This window comes from Odocoileus virginianus, chromosome 3, assembly GCF_023699985.2.
Source record: "Odocoileus virginianus isolate 20LAN1187 ecotype Illinois chromosome 3, Ovbor_1.2, whole genome shotgun sequence".
Lineage (NCBI taxonomy): Eukaryota > Metazoa > Chordata > Mammalia > Artiodactyla > Cervidae > Odocoileus > Odocoileus virginianus.
In genome coordinates, this window is record NC_069676.1 from 57,084,831 (window position 1) to 57,112,234 (window position 27,404).

The 27,404-nt window shown below is 52.5% G+C and overlaps 1 long non-coding RNA gene across 2 annotated transcripts; it reads left to right on the plus strand.

Moving 5' to 3' along the window:
- Positions 1 to 1,496: 1,496 nt before the first annotated feature.
- LOC110143724 (uncharacterized) lies at positions 1,497 to 23,265 on the plus strand. Of its 2 annotated transcripts, XR_002315670.2 has the most exons (3): positions 1,497 to 1,692; positions 13,486 to 13,609; positions 15,944 to 23,265. It is a non-coding gene; the product is annotated as an uncharacterized lncRNA (long non-coding RNA). The 2 variants fall into 2 exon arrangements; XR_011486916.1 differs by lacking the exon at positions 13,486 to 13,609.
- Positions 23,266 to 27,404: the final 4,139 nt, after the last annotated feature.

Below are 27,404 nucleotides of genomic sequence, written 5' to 3' on the forward strand. Positions count from 1 at the left end.
AGAAGAGATTTCTTTCCTCAGAAGGAACAAAGTCGGGGTGAAGACCTTCCTACTAGACCAGGAGCCTCTTAAGACCAGGGACGGTGTAGGGTTCAGCATGCCACATCCCTGGGGCCACCTAGCTGCCCCACGCAAGACGGCCCGAGGGAATTCTGGAGGTAACCCTGCCCCAAGAAAGGGGAGGGGAGGGGCAGCAGTCCTGTGTGGGCCAGGAGTCTGGGGGACTGTGAATGAGAGTCTCGGTGAAGGTGACTGGGGTCCAGCCAGCCTCACCACAGAAAGGAAGCTCTGAGCAACAAGGCCACTGGGAGGAGCCCTCCACCGGCCTCAGCTCCACAGACATCCTGCTCCTGCGCCCATGGCTGTGAGCTCCACAGACATCTTCCTGGCCATCCCTCGCAGGCACTGCAGGAGGCCTGGGGACTCAGACCCTCCCCAGGGGAGCCGTGCTCTCCGGGAAGAGCTAGACAACAAGCGACTACTTCAGCAGATACAGACAAAACAGCACAGCCCTGGAGGGCACCAGCAGAGGCAGCGATGGAGACCAACACTATGGCCAGACAAGGCCTCTCCCGGAGGTGACTTCTGAGACCAGAAGCCAGAGGAGGAGCAGCCACGGGAAGATTAGGAAGAGAGAACTTCTGTCAGAGAGGACTGCAAGCCACTGAGGCACGAAAAATGTTAAGGGCCGTATGAGGCCATGATGGCCAGAGCATAATGGGGAAGGGCGAAGGACAGGCATCTCTCTGGACTAGGACTCCAGGGGAAGGGCAGCCCTGGAGGCGGGTCCTCAGACTCCCTCTCCTGCCGGTCACAGGCTCCCGTGTGACCGGGGCAGGCCCTACCCTTCTGGGGCGCCAGCCTTCTTTGCACGATGGTGGGATTGGCCTCCCAGGGTCCCGACTTTCTAGAGAGAGGATTTACTTCCTCATGGTCTCCCACCCCCTGCCATTCCCACCACCCTCTGGACCCCAGGAGCCAGGACGGCTATCTTCCCTGCCAGAGATTCCCAGAAAAAAATCTCAGCACTCCCACTCCAGTCCTGGGACACAGGGGCCGGGGGAGAGGGAGGAAATTCTCACACATAGCTTGCTCCCAGGGAGTTTGCTCATGTTCCCAGGCTGACAACTGGCAACCCTCAGAACTCCGGCCCCTACCCCCTTCCTCCTCCTCCTCTCCCTGCCTCCCGCTTTCCCCCCAGCCCCCCTTCTCCAGCTTAATGACTTCCACATGGGCCTCTGGCAGCTGGAGCCAAGCCTCCCAGCATTGTCTGAAATCTCCAAATTTAGAAGAAATATGAAAATTGTCAACCACTCCTTCCTTAGGGGGTAAAAGCAACATTCGGCACCGGGGGCAGGTCAAGGCGAGGCAGTCACGTGGCAGGCGCCTGGGCCAATGGGGGCCCCCGAGCGGACTCAGCACCCGCCTCGCCCCAACACCGGGCTCGCCTCTTCAGCTCATATAAGGTAAAAGGCAGAGGGGTCTTTGCGGCCAGGGAGCAGCGGGCAAGGGGCTAAGGGGAGGGGGGCCCAGTGCCAGCTGTTTAAAAGTACCCCTGTGGCAGTGGCAGTGAGGGGTGCCAGAGGCCCAGTGAAGTTAGTTGAGAAGCAGTGATACCTCCAACCATCCCCCAAACGGGCTGGCCCACATCTCCAGGCCACAGGAGCCACACCTGCATGGACCCCGAGAGAGGTAAGAACCAGTGGCAGACAGGTCTGTGAGTCTAGTTGTGTGGGGGGGGGGACTCTGTGGTTCCTCCTCCCCTGGGAGACCCTGGGGGATGCTGCGTGGGCTTCTGATCCTTGCTCTCTTGCTAACCCCCTCTGGGCCTCAGTTTCCTCATCTGTGCAGAGCCTGGACTGGATGATCTCTAAGCACCTATCTTGCCCTGACCAGATGTGCAGATCTGTGATCCTCTTGGCTTTGGGGACTCCTTGTGGCTGTGGTTAAATGCAGGGGGTGGGAGCAGAAGGAGGGGACAGCGTCGATGTCCCACCACCTGAGCATCACCACCGTACCGGGTCTGGGCTCTGTCTTGCTGACTTCGCTGTAGACAATGCTTCTTCCTTGTCTATGAGGTTTGATTTCTCAGCCCTAAGAGCCTGGGGCTCCTGGCAAGTAAAATTGTTTTCAAATAATGGTTTCAAGAAACAAAGCTGTTGGAGAAGTGATGTCAGCTCAGGTTCCAGCAGACAGGCAGCGAGGCGGGAAGGCCAGGGTGTTGGTGGAGAGGCAGCAGTGGGTAGGGCACAGTGGCTGGGGGATGGGGGTGCAGGCCCCAACCTCAGCTCTGCTTCTCACTGCCTGGTCCTGTGGCCCCAGGCAGACACCCTACCCTCTCTGGGTTGCAGTTTACCATCTGTACTGTGAGGCCATCAGACAACATAGTCTCTGTGCTTCTGACGATATGGCTTTTGAGCCCCATTTGAGCCTAGAGGGCAGCTGGTGTTGGGAAATTTCCCCAGGAGGCCCTGAGCTGAGTCTGCCATTTGACAACAGGCTTAGGGTCCAAGCTGACACCCGGAGCCCAGGGATGTGCTTGGAGGCTGAGCCTCAGGAGGTGGAAAAAGCTGAAGCATCTCTGACTGCAGGCTTGGCCAAGGCAGGGGTCAGCCCACAGCCCTGAGACCTCAGGATGAGCCTGCCCCGAGGCAGCCTCTGCTGGGGAAGGCGCTGGTCTCTAAATTCAGTGTACTAAGGGTTCAGGATCTTGGAGGGAGATGGGGACAGCAGAGAGTTTCAGTGAAGTGAGGTGGTGGAGCCAGGGGATTCAGAGGAAAGCAGAGGACTTGTGATGGAGAACGTGGGAGGCATGGCTGGAAGACACGGCTCTTCTGAATATGCTCTGGCCACATCCAGGGCCAAGAATGGACACAGTCCTCCAGTGTCAGCCTGCCCAGCACTTTCACCTCCCACTGTTGGTTACACAAGACCCAAGGCCACAACAGTCCAAAAGCAGACTCTGGAATCAACTGCCTGGGTCAAATTCTGGCTTGTTTTTACTTACAGAACAAATGACCTTTGGCAAGTCACCTGCCATTTCTGAGCCTCAGCTTCCTCTTCTATAGAACAGCTATGGTCTCGGTTCTGACCTCACTTGGCTGTCCTAAGGCATGAGGGACATATGTACCTAAGAGCAAGCTCCTCTGTCCGTGGGATTTTCCAGGCCAGAATACTGGAGTGGGTTGTCATTTCCTCCTTTAGGGGATCTCCCCAATCCAAGGATCGAAATTGCATCTCCCATGTCTCCTCCACTGCAGGCAAATTCTTTACCTGCTGAATTATCAGGGAAGCCTAAAAGCAGAATAAATGGGGCTCATGTTCATTACAATTGGACCCTAGTCCTCCTGTGAAGCAAGATGACCTTAGCTATGTTTAGAGAGAAGTGAGAGTGAGGACCGGCCAGGGAGCACCCTGAATTGCTGAAGAAAGAACAGGGTCTGGAAAGAGGCAGGAGGGGTGAGTTCAGAGGCCAGAGGTTACAAGGCACAGAAGAGGGGTCAGCTTGAGATGTGTAAAGGGCTAGGTGAAGTCCCATTTTCAGCATATATGATAGGGCATTGTGTGGGTCATGTGTCCCAAAGTGTGGTGTCTGAAGCACTGCACACTCATCAGCTGACAGGGAATCCTGGCTGGGGCAGGAAGCTGCACTCCAGCCTCTCCAGAAAACCCCAGGTGTATGGAGTCGAGGTCCCTGAACCCAGAAAAAGAAAGTACTGCTTTAGGTCACACAGAGAGCTGATGGCAGAGCTACGCACAACAAGCCTCTGCCAGTAAAGTGGTGCAGATAGGAAAATTTTACTGTGATTATGACGGTGAAGGCCTTTACACAAATTACAATAATTCACTTCATCTTCCAAACAACCCTGTAAGGTAGGGACAACAATTATCCCCATTGCACAGATGAGGACACTGAGAAAGAAAGGTTAAGTAGCTAGAAGAAGGTCACACAACTGGTGAATTATTAAATCTGGACACAGTATGTGTATCTGCTGCTCCTGTCCCTTTGTCCCCAGGGGTCTCCTACCTCCTGCCCTGCTCCTTGGACACCACACTCCATAACTTCCTGGGGACCCTCCAAAGTACCTCATGATTATGTACAGGGGATCTCCCCCTCTTGCATTATCACTTAATCCTCCCAGGATTACCCTGGGGCAGGATCAGCATCATTCCATCATCCTAATCCATAGGGGGAAAAAAACCACTGGAGCTTACCCAAGGTCACACAGCTAGAAGTGGCGGAGGGGGTTTGAACCCACTCTGCAAAATGCATGCTTGTAGTCTGCCCACCAGGACACCTCTGAGTGCAGGGATGAGGAATCCCACTTCTCGAGGAGACCAAGGCTAAGCTGGTGACCACATCAGAGTTTGAACTCGAGTCTTCTAGTTCCAAGGCCATCACTCTCCCTTTAGCTCCACCACTGCCAAGACAGAAAAGGGTCTGCTTGCCATTGGTCACTAGGAGCCACAGGGCTGCTCTTTGGGCAAAGTCAGCCCTTTCCCAGGCCGGCTTGTGCCGGGGAACAGCTGACACACACACAGCCCTGAGGAATACAAAGCTCCAGTCCGGGTGCCACCCCTGACCTGCGGGGCTATGTCTGATTCCCTGTGTGAGCCCTGAGCATTGGGGGAGACAGCCTCTGAGGTCCTCATCTCCAGGTTATGCCTGGGTCCTGCCTCAATAGCAATTTCCCAACTAAACAGGCCCTGGGGCTCAGGGCCATGGGTTGTGCAAAGGATGATAAAGACTTTTTCCAGTTGTGGTTATTATGACCATTTTTGTCCACGTCTCCTGGGCCACAGGAGCCAGAGTTTCTCTGGGGTTCATATTTAGAGAGGGATTGCTGGGTTCTGGCGTGTATGCCTGTCAACTTCACAGGAAAGCACCAGATGATTTTCCAAAGTGGCCAATCCATGTCACAGTTTCCACCAGCAGTACGTGAGCATTCCCTTCCTTGACAAGCCTTGAAATTACCTGAAATTCTTGTTATATACTTTGTTCTTATTGAATCTGTATAATTAAGAAGGAAGAAACAGAAATACTTTAACGCTACTGTCCACATGGGTATTTAGAAACGTCCTACATGCACCAAGTTGCAGGGTAGCCTGCAGGCCCTGGAGTGGGGGTGGGCACAGCCCACATGGCCCTCCCCCAGCCCAGCAGTACACAGGGGCCTCGGGCCAATCGGAGATTGCCTGCCATAGTCTGCAGGAATTTGGGGTGGGGAAAGAGCCCAGGGTGTCTGCCACCTCCTAACGGCCTGTCTAGACAACCCAGGCCCCACGGGGCTTCACCACACATGGTGAAACCCCACAGAGACCGGACCCCTCCCCTCTTGCAAAAGAGGCTTGTTGGCGACAGTACTTCATCACCAGAAACCTTTTCTCCAATTCAAAACAGGAATGCACCGCATGAGTCACCCACTCTCGTGGCCCAAGGATCACCCACTCATCAGGCCCCTTTTGGTTTAGATGAGAAAACAGAGGCTGACTCTGGAGCCAGGGACCTTTCCAGTGTGGGCTGAATGAATCCCCATGCCCAGGTGATAAGGGGACCAGGCGGGTCAGAGCGCTGCTAGAGTGAGCCAAGATGCAGCAGTTCAGTTCAGTTCAGTTGCTCAGTCGTATACGACTCTTTGCGACCCCATGGACTGCAGCACACCAGGCTTCCCTCTCCATCACGAACTCCGGGAGGTTGCTCAAACTAATGTCCACTGAGTCAATGAAGCCATCCAACCATCTCATCCTCTGTCATCTCCATCTCCTCCCGCCTTCAATCATTCCCAGCATCAGGGTTTTTTCAAGTGAGTCAGTTCTTCTCATCAGGTGGCCAAAGTACTGGAGTTTCAACTTCAGCATCAGTCCTTCCAATGAATATTTGGGACTGATTTCCTTTAGGATGGACTGGTTGGATCTCCTTGCAGTCCAAGGGACTCTCAGTCTTCTCCAACACCACAGTTCAAGATGCAGCAGGCTGGCCATTAAAGGTGCCAGAGAGGAGTCAGGCTGCCTGGGTTTGAATCGCAGTTCTGCCTCATAACAGCTGTGTGACCTTGGGTAAGGTAAGAGTACCAGCCTCATTAGGTTATTGAATCATCTGGACTAAATGAGTTACAACTCATGAAGTCCTTAGATCAGTGACTGGCACATAGTTAGTACTCAATAAATAAATAACTGTCCAAATGTGATGACAGAAGGCAGTTTCTTTAGGAGGGAGGGGGTGCCATATGAAGCCCCAACTCCACCCTCCACCTGGGGGGATAATCTACTCTTGCTCCTTCAAAAATAACAATAACTATATATCAAGTCTTCCCAAGCGACCAGCTCTCCACCCAGCACTCTCTGAAGTAAATACTATGATCCCTCTGGAAACCCAGAGGCTCAGAGAGATTTAATCATTTGCCCAAAGTCACACAGCTTTATAAAAGGCTCGGCTGGGGTTCAAACCCAGGTCTGGCTGACTCCAGAACCCATGCACAGAAACCCTAGCACTGTCCTGACTAGTCTGTGAGCAAAAGCTACTTCTGGTTGTACTCATCTAGTAGGAATACTCTTGGCATTTAGGAAGGGGGCCATTTGAAGCATGATGCCTCAGTAAGATAAAAGCAGAGCCCCCCATTCTCATCCCCATGCCCGCTCAGGGGCCAAAAATTTCAGACAATGCTTCTCACCAGTGAGCATACCTTACTGTGGGCTGAGTGCCCCCGGGGCCTGGTCAGTCCTGGGCTGCCCCTGACTGGCACAGCTCATCAGTTATTTGAGGAAGAAGCGGCCTCTCTCCTGCACATCCCCGAGAGTGCACATTCCAGCCACAGGCCTAGGTGCCCTCCTCTGAGGTCTTCCTCTGACCCAAGCCACACTCCGAGGGAAATGGAAAACACACTGGACACTGCAAGCTTGGCAGGGACACTGCTCAGCTGCCACTAACTTCTGCCCCTACCCTCCTCCTCCTTCAGGGAAACAGCTCAGGTTGAAGTGTTCAGAGGCAGGCTGCCGCCTTGGGAAGCCATCCATAGTAGCCATGACACCATCCTGGCTGGGCTGCTGGGCTCCGAGGCCACTGGTCAGTCTGCCCAGAGCCTGCCGAACCTCAGGCATGTGACCCAACAACCCCACTGTGCCTGAGAGCATCCGATGAGATAAGCTGAACAAGATGGGGAGAAAGGGAAGGAAACAGGTTAAGACGCTGGCCTGGCTCTACAGCCAACACAGAAGTCAGTCCATCCCTCTGGGCCCTGCAAGGTGAGACGCTCTGTGATTTGAGATGGAAGTAGGACAGCTCCCGTCACCCCTTATGACAGTGGACACTCAGACTCTCAGGGAGGAGAAATCTGGGGTAGGGGTGGTCAGAGTAGCAGGGGCACACTTTGGATAGACAGAGGTGAGAGAAGACAGCACCCCAGGGGAGTTCTGCCTGCAAAGGTGGGGAGGCAAGACTGGAAAAACATTTTCAGGAGAACAGCAAACAAGTCCACTTGGCTGGAACCAAGAGTGGGTCAAGACCCTGTATGATTTGAGGCTGGTTAAGTAGCGAAGGTCTGATCATGGAGTGGCTTTGATCGCCAGAAACCAAAGCTCCAGAAGATGGAAGAAGTGTTGCTGGGAGGGAGATTTGTACCCTCCCCCAAAATACCATCAGGCCAAGAGCCCCAGTGGAGGAGGGAGACCTGGGAATTTGGGCACTCTTGACTCTGAGATGTCAAATATGAGACTGGGGGTTTAGGAAGCCCAAGGGCTGCAGTCATCATCTTTGAAATTTGAAGAGCTTTCTGGGGATCATGGATTTGTTCTTTGCAGCCTGAAAACACAGGGCATGCAGCCCCAGAGAGGCAAGTGTCTGCAGGATATTAGGAAGAAGTCATCGACAGTCTGTCCACAGAGAGATGAGGTGATTGGGAAGCAGTGAGCTTCCCATCACCAGAGAGGTATGTGAGCTTAGCAGGGACACTCTAGAACTCAGCATTAGAGGAGGTTGGACCTCATGGCCTTTCCCACCACCAGCCTGAGACAACATTACAGCCCTAACGGCCCTGGGACAGTCTTGTGGGGCTGAACCCCACCCCCCTGCCGCCTGGATGTCAGATTCCCAGCTGGGCATGACATCAGCTCTGCCCTGACTTCACACAGGGGCCTCCAGAGACAGCCCCCCCACCCTTCCTCCCACTTCCTTCCACCCCTCTGCTGCCTTCTGCCCTTTTCAGAGAGCACCAGGCCTAACCAGAGAGACCTGGAGCCTGCTTGTGAGACTGGGTCCCCAGGGAACAATCTGCCCAGCAGGAATGAGGCAGAGGGGGCCAGCATCCCTGGGGGCCCTGTTCACACGCCCCACAGAGACTGCATGGAAATTCCAGGAGGGTCACAGGGAAGATTCCAATTTAGAACAAAATGCTTTATTTTTGTCCCCTTTTCTTTCCTTTCCCCTTACTGGAGGGGAGGGAGGCTGTCACAGGAGGCTGGGAGAGGAAAGCAAGCATCCTCTTTGGGCAGAATCACAGGAAGACCAGTATGGAGAGATGGGGGTGCAGGGCAGAGAGGGAAGGGACCCAGATGAGCCTGGGGAGGTGGACTTCACGTGGGAGAGGGCAACAGGGAGGGGAAAATCAAGGGGATAATGAGACCAGCAGGCATTCCTGGACACTCAAGACCAGAATTACTTCAGCTCTGGGTTCAAGCTGGGGTCAGAGAGTCAGCCAAGTTTCTCAGAAGAGACAGATGGTATTAGGATTGGTTCTTTCAAGACCCTTGGACACTGGGGACTGGCCTTAAGGGACTGTAAAGCTACAGAGTACTACTAAATCCATCTCATTCACCCTAGTGATCCTGGGAGATGCTTAGTAAACACTCCTGGTGTTGACTCCTAAACCCATAGCATTTAAGTCCTGTTAGAGCTAAAAGGGACCTTTAAGCGCATCAAAGCCATCTCCTCGTGTTACAGATGCAGGACTTGAGGTCCATGATGGAAGGAAACTTGCCTAAAGTCAGACTGCCAGAGTGGCCACCCAGCCCTATGCATCTTTCTTTGCCTCTTCCCTGCCTTCTAGCCAGAGATGGAGACTATGGTATGGTCTCCCCACCAAGGAGGGAGACAAAGGAAAGGAGGGTACCCTGTCAAGACATAACTGTCTCCAGGAGGTAGCCAGAGGATAGCATCATAGCTTCAGCCCTGGGAGCTCTGCCCAGGAGGGTGCTTTCCCTGGCCTGACATGGTCCCCAGAGTGGTCAGCTGCTGCAGAGTGGGGGCCTCCTACAGAAGAGACAGCCCAAGGCTGGAGGGCAAGCCCTAGGCTCTGTTTCTGGCTCTGCCCCAACTCAACACATGACCTTGAATATGGCCTGAGATAGGGTCTTCTCTGACCTCAATGTGCTTGCTGAGCGTCTGGACCCAACCAGCTTGGATGATCTGAGATTTCATCCAAGACCTGCCTTAGTCTCCTGCACGGCCTCCCCTCTCTCTCAGGCCATCTTAGCTTTTACTTTGGTACAGGAAGTAGGCGAGGCACAGAAGAAAAAAACAGTTACCTGCAGATCCCACTCTGCTGGGAGCAGCATCCTCCATGCCCTAGCTTTGCTTTCCAGCCATGGAATTCCTAGAGAGGCAAAAAACTGGGAAGGCTATTATGATCAGTCCAGTGAGAGATCTGAGACCAGAAAGCTTCCGCAGACTGAGCAAAGTCACACAGCAAGTCACGTGGCAGTGGACCTTAGGTCTCCTGACACTCAGACCAGTGCTTTCACTGACCACACTGACTTCCAGGATGATAGGCACATAAGCCAATCTCATGTGGACCTAGGCATTGCTTCACTTGACACTTCACACCCCCCACACAGGGAGCCCACACTCTCCACCCCTCTCTGAGACTTGGTTTCTTCTTCCATCCAATGGCGAGATGGGGCGGAACAGATGTCTCTAGGAGCCCTTGTACACCAGGACCTCAGGGTGGCCTCCTCAGCCCTTTCCTCACAGAGAGTGGGGCTACCCAGGCCAGGAAACCCCACCAGGTCACAACCTCCATCCAGCCCGGTCCCACCCCAGACCCCAGGGCTGGGTTTCATCCAGATCTACAGGCTCCAGCCCAGCTCCCTTGGAGGATCTGGATTTTTCTTACCATAAAAGGGCAAGCGTGCCTCTCTTGGTCCCCACTGCCAGCCCCACTGGGGGAAAGGCGGAACTATTTTTAGAAAACTCTAGGGTTTGCTCCTGAACTCAAGATGGAGCCTGTCTGAGCCTGCACCCGGGGAGCCCTCTCCCATCTCCCTTGCCCACCTGCCCTCTGAATTCCTCCCTTTTCGCCCGTTGCTGTCTCTTCCCTCCCTCCTCCTCTGTCTCTCTCTGTCTTGCTCTCACTCTCACTCCATCAATCTCGCTTCCTTTTTTCTCTCCCTCTCGTCCTCTCTTCCTTCCCCCTCACTTCTCCCTTCTCCCCAGATCTCCTCTCAGTCAGCTCCCCCTCCCCCTCATCCCTCCCGCAGATCTTGTTTTTGGTGGTTGGAGAAAGTAACACATCTGCACCCCCACACCCTTCTTAAACACTATTTACAACATAAATTCCAAACATCCGCCATCTGGTTCTAGAAAGGGCCAAAAGATATTTAGGAAAGGAAGTCATGATTATTCCATCTTCAAAGCCAAAGGAACATAAAGGCCCTCCTCTCTCCCGCCTCCCTCCAGGGCCCCTTTGTTAAGATCTGGCCGATTAGGATTCTTCAGTGAGTGGAAGGGGTCAGTCCCAGCTGGGCCTCTGATGGGTTGCATCACTTTGAGCTTGTTGCTTCTCCTCCCCACACCTCAGTTTCCTCATCTGAACAATGGGAACACGACTAGGACGTCTCCAGCGCTAATGCTCTGAGCCTTCATGTCCTAGTGCAGAAAATCCTGAGGTCCAGGTCCCTGGGGCCCACCTTGGGCTGAGCAGTGAGGGTGAGATGGGGACAAGGGGAACTCCAGCCTCTCCCCTTGCAGCCCTGTGCCTCTCACCCCAAGGAGATCTATGCATTCCTTCATGGTGGGGGCGGGAGCGGAACCAAACCATCTCCCTTTTTGTGACCCCAGGGGGACTCTGGATGCCACAGAATCCAGTCCTTTCCCTACATCATAGTGAAGCCCAGAGAGGGGAAGGCACTTGTCTACAATCACACAACATGCCTACAGGAGACCCGGTACATAACCTACTGCTCTTCCCTTCCAAAACCTTCCAGAAAAAACCAACTTTTGTATTATCCAGAAAATATCACCTGGCCCAGCAAACTGGAATCCTGGAGGCCTTAGTTCTTTGCAAAGTGGACAGGAGAGAAAGAAGAACTAACTCCTTAATCATGGGATTTTCTTCAAATAGACCGCATACAAGGGAGAAATGCTGTGGGAAGTCCCCTGTTTCCGGAGACACACATTGCCAGGGCTGACGGAGCCTTCACTTACACTGAAAATGTGCTCTCTGCTCACAGCCCCCTTTCTGTAACACACATTTGACAGAATGTCCTAAGACACTGACTCACTGACTCAGGCTGTCTCCATGAATAGTCTGGTCTTACAGGGCAGCTTGAAAAACACAAGCTAGGTGGCAACCCTGATCCTGACACCTATTAACTATGTGACCTCAAGGGACTGCTGTAACTCGTGAAAGCCTGTTTCCTCATCTACAAAACGGGACAAGAGTGGTACCTAACTCATAAGTGATGGTGAGGATGAGAAAAACCTGTGTGAAATAAAGCCCTCAGCAAGTGTGGAGCACATCGAAGACACCCAGTGTCAGCTGTAACATGCATTGGCCTTGCTAAGATTACGGCACGTTCCAGTGTGGCCTAGGTGGGTGTGGCTGTCACCACTGTCACTCTTCTCCCATCTGTTACACTGGAAAGTCAGGGTGAGTCTCGGGGACCCTGGTCTCTCCCCCCAGCCTCCCAGAGCCCGAGCTACTCAAGGCTGGGTTTGTTTGGGATTGTAGGCCTTGGGGCTGGGCTCCTTTCTTTCCCTCTCTTCCCTTTCTCCTGCATCGTCTTGTGTCAGCCTCAGACTGCATTCCCAGGCCTTGCTCAAAAGTCCCCGGCAGCGACCTTCCCTGGGGAGGAAGTGGGGAGCGTGTGAGGCTGGTGAACTCAGCTGGGCTGTCAAGGGGGTGGGAGGGCGCTGTGGGAACACAGGCCCAGAGAAGCCGCACAGTGGAGGGGACTCGGGAAGGGGCCCTACATGGCAGCTCCCACCCCAGCTTCCACATCTTCTCTAGATGCCACGCTGGACCTTTGCCCTCATCCTTCCTGCTTCTCTCGCTCCTGTGCCTGTGTCTCACTGTGGGCTCATAATGAAGCTGCCGCTGCTCACTGTGGGCTTACAATGTGCCAGCAACCGTGCTTGCACTTGACATCCACCTCATTTGACCTTCACAAACAAGCCAAGGTCCAGAAAGGCAAAGCCAGCAGCTCGAGAGTACACAGCTAGAAAGTGCTGCGGGTGAGAATTCAGAGGTCTGCCAGGCTCCAGGGCTAGCGTCTTCTCAATTCTCCCCAAACATGTGCCGGAAACCCTAGGGCCCTGAAACCCAAGGAGAGCACAAGTCAGAGGACATGTACCTGGGTGAGGGAGCCGAGGAAGGGGAGCTGTGGGTAAAGAAGCCCCTCTAGAGAAAACTGGCGTGGGGTGGTGGGGGTGTCCTCACATGGGGCCCCGACCTCTGCCGTCTCCCAGGGTAGTGCCATCTGGCTTACAGATGTGGCCTATTCCCAGCCCCTCGGACTTCTTGGAAATGAGCAAGACCAAGAGAGGACACAGGGCCTTTTGCAACATCTATGACGACGTGAGCTCTGTCTTGTGGTCATCCAGCTGACTGTGGCCCAAGCTCAGGGGACAGCTGGGTTGACTGTGAATAGCCCAGGGGTCAAGCTGGCCTCTGATACTCACCAGGCGTTGACCTGAGTACACTGAAGAGCCTCTTGGAGCCTCAGTAAGCAAGGAAGTCACTCCTATCTCTGGCAGGGGTTTTGAGCATTTCCGAAACTATAGGAGGGAGCATTCTGCAGGCTGCAAGCCTTGTGCAGCTGGAAATGGTCACAAGTGGCCCCAGGGCTGTCCCTTCAGTCTTGGCTACTGTGTTAATGACAAATTTCAATCTACCCCTAAATGGCTCCTTATCCCTGGATGAGTCTAGAGGTGGGGCCATTGGTCACCGGGCCCTCTGGGAAACTTCCTTCCAAACCCACACTTCTGCCGATGGTGCGCTGGAAAGGGTAGGCAGCCCCTCTTGCTCTTGGAGCCTAGAGTTCCTCAGAAGACCCCCTTTGAAAACCGGGTAAGCATTGCAGAGATAATGGCAGCCTAGGGGCAGAAGGACAGATGCCTCGAGGCCTGAAAAATCCCAGCAGACTCAGCCTAAGACTTCTAAGGACCCAGCAGCAGCCCAGGCTCATCCTCAGTCCCTCGGAGCCCAGCAGCCTGGTCAGGACCCACAGGCAACCCAACATTCTCTGATGGGGGGGCATCCTTGTTCCTTTCAGGCAAGGGCACTGGCTGGTGGGAGCTACCCCTTTTCAACCCTCACGCTGACACAGCAAACACCCCAGAGAAGGGCCTCCTGAGGACCTGAGGAGGGCAGGAGGCGGGTTCCCTGGACACAGAACTGTGAGTGCCACCCCTCCCCGCCCACTGGCACCCACAACCTCCCCTCCACACCCCGCCGGCAATAAACTCCCCATCCTATCCTCAGAATGACCATGAACACAGGCCTCAGAATGGGAAGTGTTAACAAGGAAGGCCCTGTTGATTGACGGGCTGAGGACAAGTCAGGGCTGTTGGGTTGGGGTCGTAGGTGAAAAGAAAGGGAACCAAGGAAGGGAAAACCCACCAGAAGCCAAGAATCCACCCCCATCCCATGCTCCCTACAAACAAACAGACACAGAGCCTGCATGCTACCAAAACCGAAGGACTTGAGGGCGCTGTGGAGGATGGTGGTCATCTTCCCTGGAAAGGAGTGAATGGGGTCGGATTCTGAAAGAAGGTAGATGTGGGGCTGTCAGATTGTCAGCCTCTGAGAACAGAAGCACTCTCAGGGCTTTGGGAGGGTCAGGTGTTTGCGCGGACTCACAGTGCTTGGAACATGGTGAAGCTCTAGAAACCCAAGCGGTTGTGTTCACCGTCCATCATGTTCTTCCCACGCTTACAGTTGTTCGTGAAGCGGGCACGGTTAGGGACCAGCTCCATAAGACAGGTGGAGAAACTGAAGCCCAGGGTGGCGAAGGGACTACCACTCAGAGCCATTCTGTCCCAAGTGCCCAGGGGGTTTCTGGCACAAGATCTCACTAAGATGAAAAAAGAGGAAGATTTGGAAGTGAACATGGGAGGCAAGACTCCGAGAAGGAGCTGAGAAGCCAAAGACAGGGTGCCCCAGGCCTGGCTTATATAACACAGCACACCTGTTTACCTCCGCACACCACACACGTGTGTGCAAACGTGCGCCCCAGCACAGCACACACACCTGGCCCTCATTCACTAGCAAATGAACCTCGGAGACTGGGTCCAAACAAATTGGATTAGGAGGGCTGCAGGCGCCTCCTCCCCCACGCTGTCGGCTCCGACACTGAGCAGGCCTGCAGAGCAGCCAGCTGCGGTCTTTCGGCCAAGCTGACAGGTCGGCCTCCTCAGTCCCCTCACCCCACCCCCCGGCCCCGGGAAGGGGGCCTGGGTCCCAAAGAATGCCATGATGATGGATGGGCTGAGGGAGGTTCCAGGGCTAGCTCAAGAGCACACAGGATGTTCGTGCTTATGTGAGGCTCATTTCTGAACAGTTTCCAGCAAACCAGCCCCACCTCCCTTGCCTCCCTCCCCTCCAGCAACCTCTCCCACGGTCACCCGGTCACTGCTGCCAGAGCCCAGACCCCGAGCAGATCTACCCCTCAACTCTTGGTCCCACAGCTGGACTGAGCAGGAACTGGTCACTTAGGAAGCAATGCCCTGGGGCTGAGACCCAGGCACTTCAGAGGGAAGACGAAATCTGTGAACTGAGACAACTCCATCATAAAAGTGGCATCTCTGTGCTTTCTCATCCATTGTTTTATTTGATCCTCAGAATGTGTCAGGGAGTTAGGACATTGTGCCCATAATACAGACATGACTACTGAGCTTCATTCATTCAGTGATCCCATAGCCCTCCTGTCCTGAGCCCTGAGTCTGCACCAGGCCCTATTTGGGGTGCTGGGGAATAACTTGCAGCATCTACCCGCATGGCTTAATGGAACAGTCACCTTTCGCCCAGATCACTAGGCACTGGGAGCCCCCTGATATTCCTGGGGAGCAGCTCCAGCAGAATCCCCTTTCCATATGGCATGTGTGAGCAGTTGAAATTATCACCAAGAGGAGCCTTAGCAATCAGCCCATTCAGAACACAGATCCTGAAGTCAAACATCCCCAAGTTCAAATCCTGCTTTGCTCTCCTTTTAACTGGATGGCTGTGGTCTTAGTCTTTTGAAGCCTGTTTGCCCACCTGTAAGATGGAAAATACAAAAACTCCCACTTTGTGAGACTGACTGTGAGGACTAATTCTTATTTTCCTTATGCTTATTCAACACAGGGAGAAACAGGGGTCTGGAGAGTGCAAGGGCTCGGCCAGGGTCACACTAGGGGTTAAGTCATAACCAGGTGGATCCCTTCCCCCTGCCCCTGACCTGCTTCACCCTAAGCAGCCCACAGCCACAATAGCTGGCCAGTTTGTGCAGGGTCCACAGGGACATGTCCTGGGTCCTGCCCTCTTCCTTGAGCCCTGCCCAGCCTCTACAGCACCAGAGTCCCAGGTGACCAGCAGTGGCCCCCCGCCCGCAAAGACAGCGGGGGGTGGGGGCGCTTGCAGCAGGCTCCCAGCCCAGAGCAGCCTGGCCATATAAGGGAAGGAGCCAGGAAGGTCTCCTCGCTCAGGCCTGGCGAGAAAATCCAGACAGCCACTGTTTATTTTCTCCTTCCCAGCCTCCCCAGAGCTTCCCAACAGAAGACACAGGCTGCCCCCCGGGGCCAAGCGACATTTCCTGAAGACAGTGGGGAACAGGGAAGGAGAAACAGTCCATCCTCCGGGAGTAGGAGGATGTGGACAGCCAGCACCAGGTAAGATTCTGCCAGGTAAGATTGTGAGGCCACCTGTTCGACTGACTCTTTTGATGGAATGGGAAACAGGGAGATAGTAAGACATGCTTGTGAGAAGGGATCACACCACTTGAGTCTCCCTAGTGGGACCCATCTCCTGACTGGGGACCCAGAGCAAGGAGGGGCCTCTTGTTGGGTAAGTGGAACGGGAGAGCTATAGACCCCCTTCTCAGTGAGACCTCATTTGAAAGAGAAATGGGGTCAAGGACAGCTCTGTCTGCCTCCCAGCAAGGATGCAAAACTCAAGGGAGGATTTCCTGGAGCCAGAAAGCCAGCAGAATGACACCTTTCCTGCACCTCTGCCCTCCTCCCAGTCCAGCTGCACCACCTTCTTCTCCAAGAAGCCCTCCTAGCTCCCCCAGGGAGGAGGAACCTAAGCCCTCAGCAGTCTTCTCTGGGCTCTCTCTTAGGCCACTTGGGTCTGTCCCCTATTCAACTCGCCACGGGCATTTATCCTTCCATCTCGGCCTGACTGCGCTCCTCCAGGGTAAGGACCATATCAGATGCAGGCCTGTACCCTCGGCACATAGAAGACACATTTGGTTTGCTAAATGGATGGATGAAATGGTTAGACCCTGTCCTCAACCCTGACAGACTGGTATAGTGGTCAGGGGAGGAGATGTTCAGCACGGAGGTTGAAAGTCATGATCCTGAGGTGGCCGTTCTGATAGGAACCCAAGCTGGGCTCCTAGCTCTGTGCCCTTAGAAAATCCCCTTCTCACGGAACTTTGGGATGCACAGGGATTAGCACAATGAAAACATTCAAAACATGACCGTTCTTTTTATCATCAGCGTCACTATGGTCTTTCTGGAGACAAAGGAACAGAACCAGGCAGCCTATAGCCACAGAGGATACGGAAGCAAATACCTTCCCCTGGTCAAAGGCCTCAACCTCTGGCCCTGCGTCAGAGTTTCCCACAGGAGCGTGGGACTGCCTCCCATCCATTTCCTGTCTCTACACCCAGGAGAGCTGCTATCTTTGCGGCAATACTCTGAGCCCAACGGGGTGTGCTGGAAATAGCCGCCAATTCCCCTAGTACAAGCAGGGCTGTGACCCTGGAACCGTCTCCTCCCCTTCCTGGCTCGCCATGTGCAGTGATAAGGCTCCCCTGACCACCGCACAGCTGTTTTGCAGATTAAGCGTGGTGGGGTGGTTTTTCAAACGGCAGGCACTCAGATGCCACCCCCCTTTTTTTTTCAGATGCCCCCTTTTTAAGTTTTGCCATATCTGCAAACAATCATAAGATTTTAAATTAAAGCTGTCTTTTTTAATACCTAAATATAAATAGGAAACTAAACTCTGTCCATAATTAGGAGATAATAAAGATAAGAGACAGTAAATATGCAGCAGTGCTCTTACTCTTTCCCCTCGAGCTATGGCTTGCAAGGCGCTGGACTTGAGGGAGATAAACAGGAGCCTGAAAAGTGTCAGAGATAGGATAGCACCAAACTGAAGCTCTTTCCCCCACCCCGGGAAAACAGAAGGAGGACTGAAAGCAAACTGACAGGGAACAGCCTGGGTCACTGTGTTTTCCAAAGTCAGTGCTCTGGCCACATATGCAGCAAAATTGCGAGAAGCCAAAAGTGGTCAGGTGAAAGAGCTTTGGAAAGAGTCCCGCACCGAGGAATGCAGGGGGCTGGCCTATCAGCTGGCCTCCCAGCAGCAAAGGCTCATTTCTGGGGCACGACCCTCCCTGGCTTCTTACTTAAACCTCCACGTTGGTTAGGCTAGGCGTCTCCTCTTGCAGAGCGAGTGGGAGCAGTCTGAGAGTGGAGTAGACAGGCTGTGGGCTGTCCGGGACCCCCCAGGCTGGGTCCTGTTGTTGGAATCACTCCCCAGCCAAATGCAGTTTGTAAGAAGTTCCTACTCATTATTGAGAAAGGCAGTTCCTTGGGTGGGAATACCTCATAGAGGGGCTGACCTGCCCCAAGTGGCAGACCAAAGAAAAATACTCTGCTGTTTGGGGCCTGATGTCAGATTTCTGTCCCAGGCATAAGAAAGTGGAAGTGAAAGTGAAGTTGCTCAGTCGTGTCTGACTCTTTGAGACCCCATGGACTGTAGCCTACCAGGCTCCTCAATCCATGGAATTTTCCAGGCAAGAGCACTAGAGTGGGTTGCCATTTCCTTCTCCAGGGGATCTTCCCAACCCAGGGATGAAACCCAGGTCTCCCACATTGCGGGCAGACACTTTACCCTCTGAGCCACCAGGGAGGCTAATTTTTGAAGGATATGAGTGTTTTCCTGCTCTCTCCCAGCCCTGAGAAAAGGCTGCCAGCCCCCTCCGCCCTCCAGACATCCCTGAAAGTACATGTCATCCAGCATCAAGGCCATCACAATGGTATAAGCAGTGCAGGAGGGCTGCCCTGAGATCTTGGCAGGACAGCAGAAGGGGGTACAGGGCTCTATCTGCTCACTCAGAGGTTCCCACCTAAGCCAGGTCTTAAGAGGAAAACGAATGATCTACATGGCCATTCAGTCATCTACCAGCAGCACTCCCTGGGGTCCTTCACCATGTACAAAAGCCTCCACAAGGGATCCCCACCACGAACAAACATGGGTGCTATCCTCAGGGAACTGGAGATCTACCCCAGTCAGACCCAGAGGCAAAGAGCTCTGACACTGGAGAGAATTTGGCTGAAGAACATGATTCAGTCACTTGGACAACACATATTAAGCATCAACCATCACAAATGCAATAAAGGATGAGAAAGAGGGCAGAGACGACTTCCTTGGTGGTTCAGTAGTGAAGAAGCTGCCCTGCAAAGCAGGGGACTCAGGTTCAATCCCTGCTCAGGGAACTAAGATCCCATATTCCACCAAACAGCTGAGCTCTCATGCCACAACTAGCGAGACCATGTACCACACGAAGACTCCACGTGCCGAAACTAAGATCTAATGCGGTCAAATAAATAAATTTTTAAAAAAAGAAAGAGGAATAAATAAATAAAAAAGAAAGAGGGCAAAGGATGTGTGAGGCTGTGGACCAGGGAGTTCTGATGTCTGAAAGTCAGAGACGGCTTTACAGAAAAAGTGGCCATTTAAGTAGAGACTCACCCCACCAAGAGGAGACGGGCAGGGGAGTGAGGGGGAGTAACATGGTTCCTAGGAGCCCCAAAGTGGTGGGCACAGGACTCCCTGGAGGAGTGGAAAAAGGGGGCAAGGGCCCAAGAGGAACATCCCAGCTGGGCCAGATAGGGCAGGCCTATAGCCTTTTGTGAAGGTTTTAGAATTTAGCCAGAGGGAGACCTTTCACCATTTTAAGCCCAGGAGAAATATGGGCACATTTGCATTTTGAGAAATCATCCTGAGAGGATGACTGGGAAGGATGCGTGGAAAGTCGGTAGGAGCAGGAGCAAGGGAAGCCAGGTAGGAGGCTGAAGCAAATGTTTGATGATATAAAGTACCATGAATGTGCCATTTGGCTGGGATACACCAAGCATAAAGGTGAGGTATGGGGTCAAAAAGGTAGAACATCACCCAGGATGAGGGGTGATGGGGCGGTAAAGGGTTCTTCTGGAATGATGAAATGTTCTAAAATTGATTGTGGCAATGCTTCTGCCACTCTGTGTTGTTGCATTCTTGCTCGGTCGTGTCCGATTCTTTGTGAGCCCATGGACTGTAGCCTGCCAGGCTCTCTTCCATCCATGGAATTTTCCAGGCAAGAATACTGGAGTGGGTTGCCATTTCTTCCTCCAGTGGATCTTCCCGACCCAGGGATGAAACCCTCATCTCCTGCATCTCCTGCACTGCAGGCAGATTCCTTCCCACTGAGCTTCCCATCCGGGAAGCCCAACTCACCATTCTGTGACTGAACTAAAGAACCATTTCATTGTGTAATTTGAATAGGAGGATTATATCTCAACAAAACTGTTTAAAAAGAAAAGGAAGGGTGAAGCTTGGTCCCAGAGGGCTCACATGCCAGGCGGAGGACAGGAAGCACACCCGGTGTAGCTGCAGCAGCCTCCGGGGCAGGAGCTGGAGGGAGGAGCCGAGGCCCCTCTAATGCCCCTTCTCCTGCCGAGGGTGGACTCCCTGCCATGGACCCCTGGTGCAGAGCGGCATGGCGTCCTGTCTCCCAGCCTGAGGTGCAGTGCTGCATCTCTGGTCAGTTGGGAGTCTGAGATGAAGCACTGTAGCTCGGGAAGGGAGAAGTTGTTCTGCAGCCGTCGCCAGAAGTGGTAAGTGGTATGGTGCCTGCAGGCACCAGGAAGGACGGGAGTGTTTCCATTCTCCAGACTGTCTGCTGAGGAAGTATTGGACTTGAGTCCTATCTGTGCCACTATCTGCTTCATGATTCTGGGCAAGTCCTGATTCCTCTGTGCACTGCAGTTTGTTCATCTGTGATACGAGGTTTTGGAGCATTCGGTGGTAGCCATTACGCAGTACCCTGACTCTGCTTTCTCCTGAGCCCCTGGGAGACACAGCTGAATCAGTCAAGGCACCCTTTCTTAAAGCATTCAGATGTGGCTTCAGAATCCTCCTTAATGCTAAGTCCTAGAGAGCTACTATTGATTCAAAGCTGAAACACTAAAAAAAAAAAAGCTGAAACATTTCATCATTTGTGAACTGGTTAATTCCTAAAAACTCTTTCAGACTAAAGACAAAGTCCTGGGCTCTGAGTCCAGCTCTTTACTCTTTGAGGTGTGGCCTAAACTAATCCAGGTATCTCCCAAATATCTGATCCCTCTCAGGGGCTTCAGGCTACTCAGAAATAGCAGAGGAAAACCACTGGGCTAAGCACAATTTTATTTAACCTCCCTACAAGCTTGGGAGGTGGATTTTATTGACCCATTTTCCAGATGAGAAAACCGAGGCTCAGGTAAGCAACTTGCCCAAGGTCACACACAAATTATATTGAGCTGGGCTTGGAACCTAATCTGTTTGCCTTTAGATTCATGTTTTTACCCACTGCGTGTGACTTGGGAACCTGGGATTGGGGGAGCAGGAGGAGAACATAATAAATCCTATTCTAGTCTTGTCCTTACATCCTGGGTCACTTTTAGCAAAGACAGACTGAGACATTTTCCAATAATCCTATAGACTTCCTTCCTCTTCTTCCCACCCCTCACCATTGTATTTATCTCACCTTTCAAGTAGGTCCTATACCATCCCATTTTATAATTGGGGAAGACTGAGGTTAAGTGAGTTACTGGAGGTCACCAGCAAGGAAGGTGCCAAACAGAGACTGGGAACCAGAACTGTCCAGGTAGTTTCAAGTAGAACCCTCCCGATGGCTGGAGACTCAGGAATACACACAATCCATGGCAACTGAAGAGGGGGATGGGGTGTTACCAGATGATTTCTGGTCGACAACATGGCCTCTGACTACAGGAAGGTACTTTCCAGGGCCACTGAAGTTCCAGTCACTACCCCCTCCCGTGAAGCAATCATCCACATCCCGCCAGACATGGTGGCCGCGCTGGCTTCTGCAGAAGGGGCTGGATGCAGAAGAAAACTCCAGCTGGTCCTTAGGGATATGGCAGGGCCTTGGTGCTGAAGGCCACTCTCTCACCTTGTCCTCACGGTCCAGTTTTCCCAGGAATCCCTTAGATGCTAAGATGGGGATTCCTGGAAATACTGTTCTTGAGGTCATGGTTTAACAGCTGGATTCGCCTCCTTCCCACCCCAAGTTGCCCCCGCGGGACTTGGGCTCAAGCACATCATGAGGCCACGTGGAAGGCCATGCGCTGGAGGTAAGAGGACTTGAGGACTGTGTTCTTGACCTTTAAACTGCTTTTCTTTCCATTTTGTCCATTTCGCAACATCCTGTGAGGCTGGAATGGGAACTTCACCTCTGTCCTACTCTTGGGAAATTTGTCCAGACACTCAGCTGAGCAGTGGTTGAACCAGGACGCCATAAAGCTTGTGTCTCTTTCCACCTCCCCCAACCCCCATCCCAGTTCCCAGCATCCCAAGCAGTGGTGGGGGTGGGGTCACAATATCAAATCCACGTTAGTGATAAACAAATAAATATATGTGAATTTATTTTAAAAGTTCACTAGATCAGTTAACGTAAACTAAAAATTTGTAAGTTTTAGTTCGATTTGGAGTACCACAGAAAAATTTTATAATTTTTCATTAAGGTAAAGACAAAAAAGCTCAGACTGCCCTCTTGTGGTGACGCCTGCCACAACCCTGGAGAACCCAGGAACACTGGGTTGTCCACACACACACACACACACACACACACACACACACACACTCCTTTTGAACCAGCTTAAGACCCATCCATCATTTCATTACCAATGAAGTCTCCATCACTTACAGTTTAATGTAACTCACATTACCCGGCTTTGTCCTCAAAACTCCTGAAGGTCAGTGAGATGGTGAAGTGACGAGCCCCTGGTCACCCAGATAGCATTAGGCAGAGCGAGGATCTGTTCCGAGTTCAGTGACTCAGCCAAAAGTAAAAACTACAAAAATAAAAAATAAAAGGAAGACATCTGAATAGGTGTAGAAAATGCTGGCTGAATGCCAGAGACCTGATGTGGTCCAGGTGTAACACTAGAACTTTTCAAAAAATCTTCCCAGTGCTTTTTATGGAGTCTGTAGTGACAAGAGGTGCCATGACCCCAGGATCCTTACTTTGGGGTCTAGTAGCCATGTTCCCAGGGACCAGGTGGCTCCCACTTATGTATCAGGCTGTCTCTCTTAACAGGCCATGCTGCAGGCAATTTATAAAGTATCAGATTCCCATCTCTCTCCTCCTCAGACATTGGAGCTGGCCTGACCATGAAGAAATCTGATTTGCTCCAAATGATAATAATATCTTCCACTTACTGAGTATTTGCAACTTACCAGGCATTGTGTTAAACATTTTCATAAGCATTGTCCCATTCAATCCTCACAACAACTCTGTGAGATAGGTTCTATCACTTATTCCACTTCACAGACGAGGCAGCCAAGGCACAGAGACGTTAAGAGACTTGTTTAAGATCACACAGCTAATAAGTTGTAAGGCTGAGTCAAATCAAGTCTGTGTTTATACCCGTCACCTGCCCTTGCCCCCCTCTCTCCCATTTGGCCTGGTCTGGCTGGTGGAGCTGTCTCCTGTGGCTTCCCCTGCGGCAGATGGTAAAACAAGCCTTCAGGGAGACCCCAGCAGTCCCTCCTGTGTACTGTGACTATAATAAAGTGTGAGACCCTTGACTGTGTCCTGCCTCTTCCTGGGAATGTGAAAGGAGGGGAGGGGAGGTGATGGCAGCCTAACAGCCTGTATTAGTTCTCTAGGACATTCGTAACAACGTGCTGCAGACTGGGTGGCTTAAACAATAGAATGTTATTTTATCATAGTTCTACAGTCTGAAAGTCTAAGAGCAATGTGTCAGTCAGCAGGGCTGGCGTCCTCCGAGGCCTCTCTGTCTTGTAGACAGCCGTGTTCTCCCTGTGTCTTCACTGTGCGTGTCAGTGTCTCAATCTCTTCAGACAAGGACACCAGTCCTGTTGGATTAGGGCCCACCCACAGGTCTCATTTAATAGAAATTATTTCTTTAAAGACCTACTGCCAAATATAGTCAGAGTCTGAGGTACTGGGGGTTAAGGCTTCATCATGAACACAGTGGGGGGACGCAATCCAGCCCACAGCACAGTTGAGGTAACCCTAAAGTGACTTCACACTGCTGGACATTTCCAGGGGCCAGCTACACAGCAACCAGGACCCACATCAGGATAGTCAGAAGCTCTAGGAAGGTGCCAGGCTGTGTCTGAGAACACCCACCAAAGAGGGAGGGGAGGGGGAACGTCCCACAGGGTGAGGTCCCCTCAGGGGGGGGACCAAGGCACAGTCTGAGGAGCCAGGCCACACGGCAGCCTCTCCCCTTCGGTCCCAAAGGTGTGACTGACCAGGTGGAGGAGGCAAGACAGGCTCTGAAATCACACCTCACACAGTGCCAGGAATCAGAGTGAATGTAACATCAGCTGCACCACAGGCATCATGCCCAACTTTGTGGACATTTTAAACACACTTCTCTACCTTTGGCACTGACCCTCCAAACTTTGATACATTCTGAGGGGGGAAAAAATAAACATGACTTCCTACCTGCAGATTCCCAGATGCCCAGGGCCTCCCCTCAACACTCCTTTGAGCCCCAAAACAAGGCCTGCACGCCTGTGCTGCACGGCAGAGGAGCCCGAGGTCCCACAAGGCCCAGGGCAGCAGCTGGGGAGCCACAGGGACGAGGAAGAGGTAGGATGGAGAGCTCCCCTGCTACCACCCAACCATCCACCACACCCCACGCCCGACGACACACCCTGTTCTTGTTCAGCTTTGGAGCGTCAGTCACTGGGGCCTCCTCCAAACTCACAGGCCTGGTCCTGCTGAAGTCCTTCTAGAACTTTCCCTCACACCCTTGGGGAATTATTGCTAAGATGCGGCTTCCTGACTCCCACAGGCGGGTTCTGCTCTGTGGTTTGAGATTTCCCAGGAGTGGAGGGACGGGTGGCTGGGTGGGAGCAAAAACAAATGTCCAGCAGAGGTGTGTCCTCTCCATTTACCTCTGCGAGCCTTCTTGACGGGGTGCCCCTCTGCGTCTGCTGCGGGGACACAGCGGTAAACGAGACAACCAGAGAGCTGCGCCGTGTGAGGACTCGCTCACACACACACACTGGTGTGAGGTCTTGCGCTCCTCTTCCAGAATTTCAGCCTCGAGACCGCTTCTGAACAGAGCCATACCGTGGTAACACTCTCTCAAATACATCCCGACACGCCCAGGCAAGCCATGGGCCTCTGTCCTGTGGGGAGAAGGAACTGGCACCCCCTGACAGTCTGGTGACAGATCTTCCAGCAGTGAGGACCTGCTGCTAAGTCACTGTAGTCGTGTCCAACTCTGCGACCCCATAGACAGCAGCCCACCAGGCTCCCCCCGTCCCTGGGATTCTCCAGGCAGGAATACTGGAGTGGGTTGCCATTTCCTTCTCCAATGCATGAAAGTGAAAAGTGAAAGTGAAGTCGCTCAGTCGTTTCCGACTCTTAGAGACCCCATGGACCGCACCCCACCAGGCTCCGCAGTGAGGACCGGCACCTCCTTTTACTGACAGGGCAGCCGGGACCAGGTGCCTCCTGGGGGCGTGTCCAAGAAGGCGGTGTGACGCACGCAAGAAGGAGGCGGTGCCCTCTTGTGGCCCACCCTGGAAAGACAGGCTAACTTAGAAGGACTTTTTGTTGTTACTATCAATGACCATTGTCTAACATATTTGCATAGGATTCTGCATCTCGAAAGGGAGTTTCCCAGGTGACGCTAGTGGTCAAGAACCCGCCTACCAATGCAGGAGACAAAAGAGACGAGTGTTTCATCCCTGGGTGGGGAAAATCCCCTGGAGGAGAGCATGGCAACCCCCTCTAATATTCTTGTCTGGAGAATCCCAGGAACAGAGGAGCCTGGCGGGCTACAGTCCATGTGGTCGTAAAGAGAGACACGACTGAAATGACTTAGCACGTATGCACACTGCATCTCAAAACACTTCTCATCTCATGATCTCACTTGATCCTTGTTTTAAGAAGGGCATTCCAAAATTGCTACAGGCTATGGTCTGAGGATGCTTTTCGGAGAAGGAAATGGCAACCCACTCCAGTATTCTTCCCTGGAGAATCCCATAGACAAAGGAGCCTGGTGGGCTACAGTCTATCGGGTTGTAAAGAGCTGGACATGACTGAGTGACTAACACATGGTCCGAGGATGCAGGCAAAGGAGGTGAAAAGGACTGCTCTGATCCTGAGGGATCCAGAGCCAGAAGCTGAGAGGCAGACAGTCAGTCTAGTCCAGGATAGGTTGCACACCTCCAGGAGCCCTAGGGGCCTGGCCAGCAGCCTGCACAAGCCAATCTCATTGCTGTGAAAGGAGAGTGGCCAGAAGAGGGGACTCAGGCCTGTCTGGGCATTTCAGACCTAGACAGCCCCGCTCCAGTCACAGAAGTAGGCAAAGTGAAAATCAACCCAGCAGGGAGGGGATATGCTCCTTCTATGTAAAATACAGGGATGGCACCCAAGTGGCCTCACTTCGGGGACATCAAGAGCCATGTCAGTTGCACTCCAGTCTGTGGGAGCCTGGAAGGAACCATAGCTATATTAATAGAAACTGTCCCCCTTGCCTAAATCCATATACCACTCTGAAGTCCCAAAACTGTTTCCTTGGTCTGCTCATGCCACAGTTTCCGACAGATGGGCATGCACATCAATTTTCATACCTCCAGTGACAAGGACCTCACCATCTTACCAGCCAGGCTGTGTCCTTGATCAGCAGGGATTGTTAGGAGGTCCTGCTCTTGGAGTAAAAGCTCTGTCATTTTCCCCTAGCTCCTTTGCTGCCCACAGATATGGACTAAAAAAGATGCACAACTTGAGAGTTGTGAGTGAAGTTTTATTTGGGGCAAAATGAGGACTGCAGCCTGGGAGGCAGCATCTCAGATAGCTCTGAGAGATGCTCCAACGCGGCAGTGGGGGAAGGCCAATATACAAGGTTTTGGTGAAGGGGGAGTTCAATACCATGAAGTACTCATTTTACAAAAGATTTTTTTGTTAGTCATAAGGATCTGATGTCACTATGAAGGGATTTAGTACTTCTCTAGATATGAGGAGATGCAAGGATTGAGATCATAAAAATCTGTTCCTAAAAACATTCAACTATCTGAAGACCTGTCCCACCAGATTCCCTGGAGCACAGAGTGTCTCTCTCTACCCTCAGCTCCCTCAGGGATTGTTGAAGGTCAACAGCGGTAGCAGCATGAGTTTCAATCTCCTTAGAGGCAGATGGCAAATGCCTTTGTTGTTCAGTCCTTTGCGATGCTCTTGGTAAGTGCCAATTTGCAGTTGACACAGAGATGTACAAACAGTGGCTCTGGCTTCTTTCCTCTCCCCCAAGATAAACATGCCCAGGGCTCCCAGTGGGCCTCTGAGACTGAATTTAAGTTTGTTTCCCTGCCTGCACAATCAAGACCCCTTCTTTGCGGTCAGGACGTCCTTTGAGAGCCTAATAAAAACAATCAACCATCTCCAAGAAAATAGCAATACTCACTACTTTAGAGAGTCCATAGGCCCTTTCTTTAATGCATGGCACAGTTTCCAGAAAGTGGTTGGCCTTTAGTACTAATTTATGTATTCAACAAATGTTTACAGAGAACCTAGCACATGCCAAGCACTGTTTCTGGTGCCCAGGATGGAAGGGTGATTAAAACAAATCTCAGCTCCAAGAATTTACAATCTGGAGCAGGAGAGAGACACAAACAAATCAGCCACCACATCTTTAATTTTCTATTGTGACAAATTCAAGGAAGAAAATGGAGAGTGGTACA